Source organism: Cricetulus griseus, chromosome 3 (assembly GCF_003668045.3).
Source record: "Cricetulus griseus strain 17A/GY chromosome 3, alternate assembly CriGri-PICRH-1.0, whole genome shotgun sequence".
NCBI classification, from domain to species: domain Eukaryota; kingdom Metazoa; phylum Chordata; class Mammalia; order Rodentia; family Cricetidae; genus Cricetulus; species Cricetulus griseus.
Window position 1 is genome coordinate 37,744,090 of NC_048596.1, and position 6,000 is coordinate 37,750,089.

Here is a 6,000-nt window from a genome sequence, read left to right on the forward strand (position 1 = left end):
CTGAATTCCAGTTCGACAGAGGTGGGAGCATTTCCCTTCTGTATTCCCCAAGACTCTGATGAAGGTGTACTTCAGAATGACTTAATGACTGAGTAAGTGATGCATTGCTGAGGTAGACTAGGAAGTTAGTGAGATAGATGAAATGAAGGAAGTCTTAAGAGTTTAGAAAAACTGAATACACAATTTTGATATGTGTTTAGGAGTTCATGTCTTACAGCTTTCTGTGTGGAAAGTAAACTGATAATTACATTCAGGAAGTGTCTACTTCATGAATGATGGACATACTAAGAACTCACCTTTTACTATTCCCTGTCTTAAAAGGGAGGGAATTTCTATAATTCAAATGTCTATGGGATACCAGAGTCAAAAGCATTCTATTTTGAGGACTTCACCAGGCTACATTTAAAACTGTTTGCTTCAAAACACATACCATCACCTGTGATATGCTCTAGCTAAATATTTAACTTGAACACAGAAGCTGTTGCTTCTAGTTTAGTTTATTGGAGATACAAAAGATAGAAAAACAAACAAAGATGACACCACATGGAAATAACCAGATAAATATAGAAGATAGGACATTCTGCAAAACAGTTGGCCCAGTTTATTTAACAAGTTGTTGAGATTTAAAAGAAAAACAGTGGGGTGGTTCTGCTACATCAGAGGAGAGGGGTTTAGACTGGATGACTCTTTTGACCTAACAATTTCCAAGAGCATTTTATAACATTCAAAGGCACTGGGCTATAGACTGGGCATGAGAAATACCAAAATTTAGTTTTATGGAAGTTGTGGATCATTTAGCAAATAAATCAGTATTTAAAGTTTTTTTGGTAAAAATGTCACATATGCTTATAATTGTATAAAAATATCTGGAGCAATAAACTCTTCACAAAGGTTAGGCCTGGTTTGTGTGAGAGGTTGTTTTACTTTGTTTTGTCCATATATGCTTCTTTAGAATGTTACAAACCTTTTTTGTTGTTGTTGTTGTTTGGATAGTTAAAATGAAAAGCAACTAAAGGTGCCACTTAAGAAGATACTTCTGTCCTTAATGCCACCAAAGAAATGAAATGACAGCCTGTGTTAGTTTTCTGGGGCTGCTGTTAGATACTATACGGTGAGGTACATAAACAACAACAGGACTTTGTTGTCCAACTCTTCTGGATGCTGAGAGGCTGAAGTGTGTGTGTGTGTGTGTGTGAGAGAGAGAGAGAGAGAGAGAGAGAGAGAGAGAGAGAGAGAGAGAGAGAGAGAGAGAGAGAGAGAGAGAGATTCTTTCTGGGGGCTATGATAGGGAATCTAAGCTACACCTCTTGTTGGCTTCTTGCTGCTTGCTGGCCTATCACTTGGCTCTGTATCCATCTTTACACAAGTTTTACACATGTTGGTATCTGAATCTGTCTCTTCATAAGGACCTCAGTGATGCTGAATTTAAGGTCTCCTACTTCAATATAACTCATTTTCCTAATTAAACATACAACCCTATGTACAAATAAACCCCCTATATATTCACTGCCATAGATCTGTATGGTTTATTTAAATCCAGAATCACATACCCATAGGCTAAACACATAAATGTCTTTTTTATTAAAAATACCTCCACTTCTGATGACCTCTATATCGGGGAATTTGTTGCTTAGCTTTGATTTTTTAGCACATCTGTCACTAAGGGAAGAACTTAACCTTTGGGGAATTAGTATTGATCCTATATGCAGGTTTTTTTTTTGCTTGTTATATAGGATGCAGACAGGAGGATTCAGTATCAAAACATGTTTGTTTGTCTTTTTTGTTGTTGTTGACCCAACAAACAATTCCTTGAAATGTTAACTTTTAACTCTGTGGCCTGATTAATATTTAAGTCTGGCTCCCTCTACTGGACAATATGTTAACTTCCCTCCCTACTCTTTGTTTTTGGTTTTGGTTTGGTTTTTCTGAGACAGGGTTTTTCTGTGTAGCATTGGAGCCTATCCTGGCATTCGCTCTGGAGACCAGGCTGGCCTCGAACTCACAGAGATCCGTCTGCCTCTGCCTCCCGAGTGCTGGGATTAAAGGCGTGCGCCACCAACGCCCGGCCCCTCTCTATTCTTAAATGGAGTCCAAAGAGCAAACCACAAATAGGGATTCACAAACGTCATTCATCTGTCCATTCCACTTCCTTGACCAGCTGTGGCTTGTAAGGGTGGGAAACTTACTTCATAAACTACCCATCTCTTACCCACCACAATACTTCAATCAGTGCTAACATTTAACTCAGTCCTTAAGGTAAAGACATTCGAACATGACCTTAACATCTACTCTTACCTTCAGTGTGACAGAGGTTGCCGCACTGAACAGAGGTTTTCAGAACAGGAAAAAAGCCCTAGTGATTTTCCCAGCCTAAATCTCCATGTTCCTAGCAAGGAAGGCCAGATACAGAGAGGGGTGATTTCCTCCAATTGTGTAACTTTAAGATTTTCAACGTGCATGTATCGGGAAAGAAGGATGCACTTCTCAAACACTTTACAGTAAATCCATTCAAGTTATCATAATGTTTTGACTGCCTCTGGTTCATCAGACTCTCAGAGACATGCAAAGGCTTGTGAGAGGCAATCTTTGCACCTCAAAGAGCTTACTGTTAATTAAATTGTTTAAATGATGACTTTAAGATTAAACAGAGCAGCCAGGTCTACAACTCCAAATGGCCAATTACATGATGTTTTCAGGTTAATAAATATTAACTCTTGGCAGATGATTGATAATTTATTTGCATAATCTTCTCCATTAGGTCTTAGTGATAATACAACAGGTTTTAGATTTTGACCATTTTTTTCCTGTACTAGAAATCAATGGCTTTTGAATAGAGTACTGTAATCATACATGTGCTGGAGTGGGGTTTCAAAATTTTTAACATGTTAACATGTAAAATGACTTTAGACTGTCCTGGTGAATGATCTAAAAGTTGCTTTTGGTGGAGTTATTAGGATCTCCCTAAATTCACTTGTTCCCCAGAAAACATATCTGAATATCTAGTTGGTCTACTTGTCTCAACCTTCATCCATCTTACAATGCTAAGAATCTACTCAGGTGTTTTGTAGTCAGAAATTTTATGCCCTTGTATGCATATATAGACCTTCACATGGAATTATCTAGTAAGCAGAGGGATGAAGCTCAGAGGCAACTCTGGCTTTATTGTTTGGACCACTTGTGTTCTCCTGCCCAGAGAAACATGAATTGTGCAGCTGTGTCAGGCCTCAGAATCCATTCAGCTCTTTTGCTTGGGAGCCCCGTTACCTTGGACCATAACTTGATCCCTTGGTGCCTCATAGTCCTGCTGGGATTCTTGTGATGAATAATGAATGGGCATGCATGAGACCATGAACAGATCCTGGTCCAGATTTGACATATATATATGTCATGAACATTATTATTGCTTAATTTTTATGTGCAAAGAAGATAAGTGTATGCATTGATTCCAATGAAGGAATCATTGGAATCTGATTTATACCATACCAAGCTGATTTATACCATGAGAGGTAGCTAGGTAAATGCCATTGCCTACTGGCTTTGGATCCATAGCGGGGGGAGGGTATTCGCCAGGGAGAATGTACTTTGGTAACCATAGGCACCAGGGTGAGAAATCTTAGTTCTAAACTAATGAGCTAAATGTCAAGCTCCTGCTATTCTCATATATTTTGCTTAGGAGATACAAAAAGTATTATGGAAAGAAATCCAAGTCCATTGTGGGAGAAAGAAAAAAAGACACTAGTGTCAAAAATCAAAGCAGATGTATTTGAGCAACCTGAATTTATTCCTCCTGCAACGTCTTTAGAAATCACAGGTGTCTCTATTTCAAACTCATTTATGATTCTTGGATTTTAGCATCAAAGGCAGGAGCAATTGCAACAAAAGGTCTCTGTTCTTACTAGTCTCCATGTAAATGCAGGCGCTTTCATCCACCTAGCTAAAGACTGCAGGATGTGAAATTCTAGAGTTGCAAATCATCCTGAGGCTCAGCAGTACTTCCTTTTCATCAAGGTAGATGCAAATGTGATTATTGCAAAGGACAAGAGCTTTTCTAAACATTATGCTTTTAAAACTCTGATGAGACGCAATCAACAGTTTCTCATTCTACATCCCTGATGCCTCTTTTTCTGCACAGCCCAGAAGTCAAGCTGAGCTTGAATTAAAATCCATTTTCTAGGCTGCTTCTGAAAGATTAAAAAAAGAAGAAGAAGAAGAAGAAAAAAACGCTAATTGGCTTGCAGCTTCTTCAAAGCTCATCCAAAGGGTTGAGTTTTAGATGCTTAATCAGGTATGGTCTGGAAGAGTGTCTACCCAATTACTGACAAACCCAGGCCTTTGATGAGTTGTTTTCCGTTCATGCCTGTGATCTCACCAGAGCAGATCACTGGTTCAGCATAAGCACCTTGTCACTATTAATTGGGGGCTCTTACCCCATGTCACCATTGCTGCCACCTCATTTAGCATTAATGAAGCCGGTGACGTAGGCGTCACAGCTCTTTTGCTGTGCACCAGCAATGAATAAGCCCATCGGATGAAGAGGCGCTAGCTTCCTGGACTTATGTGTGTTCTTCTGACTCTCCACAGAGAAGTGTTAAAAATAAATACATGTGATGGTCCTGAGAGCAAGTGAAATGAATAGTCAAGAATAGCTATAAAAAAAAAAAAAACAAGAAAAAATGTGAGAATCTATGGTATGTAAGTGAAGACTACGCTCTCCTTCCCACAGCCAGCTAAGTGAAGCAGAATCACCTACAAGTGGGAATACAAAGGAGTTTTCTCAGCCTGAAAAAGGGCGCTGTGCAAAGGCTAACTGGCTAATCTCATTACTGGTGAAGGAGCAGTTGAGTATGTGTCAAGAATTCCAACCCTCACCTCTGCCACCTAATGCTATCCTAGAGATTCTATTTAGGGACATCAGGCAAGACAAAGAACTGGAAAGGAGGAAGTAAAGTGTCTCTATTTGAAAACAGCATGCTCTTATATACAGAAAAAATTAGAGAATCCATCAAAAGCCATTATGACTAAAACAAATTCAATCAATTTTCAGAATACAAACTGTATTTCAAAATATACGTGTGTTTGTGTGTGTGGCATTTATGTGTGTATCTGAGTGCTCTAGACATGTGCCACTGAGAGCCTATGGAGATCAGAGGACAACTTTTAGAATTGGGTCCTCTCCTTCCACTGTACTAGATTTTTTTCTTTAAGGCCATCAACCAGCTCCCAAATCATGACACAGAGACTTATTATTAGTTTTCAGTGGTCATCCTAGCTTAGACACGTTTCTGGCTAGCTATTTAAAATAAACCTGTTTATCTTTCTTTTGCCTCAGAACTTTTTATCTTTACTTGCTTTCTTGCTGTATCTTTGTCTGGCTGGCTGGCTGCTGCCTGGCTTCTCGCCCTTGGTGTCTCCCCTCTTCTCTTGAGCCTTGATTTCTCCTATTTATTTATTCTCTCTGCCTGCCAGTCACAGCTATCATTTTCTCCTCCCTAGCCATTGACTGTTCAGCTCTTATTTAGATCAATCAGGTGCCTTAGGCAGGCAAGGGGGAAACAAATGCAACACATATTTTTGTAATTAAACAAATGCAACACAAGCAAAAGTAACACACCTTTACACAGTTAAAGCAATAATCCACAGCATAAACAAATGTGACACACCTTTACACAGTTAAAGTAATATTCCATAGCATAAACAAAAGTAACACACCTTTACACAGTTAAAGTAATAGTCCACAGCATAAACAAATGTAACACACCTTTACACATTTAAAGCAATATTCCACAGCATAAACAAATGTAACACACCTTTACACATTTAAAGTAATAGTCCACAGCATAAACAAATGTAACACATATTTACATAGTTAAGTAATATTCCAGAACATTCTGCTAAGGGATTCAGGAGTCAAACCCAGGTCATTGACTTGCATAGTAAGTACCTTTATCTCCTGAGCCATCTCACTGGCCCTCAGCTTTATTTTTATACAAGTGTAATGTG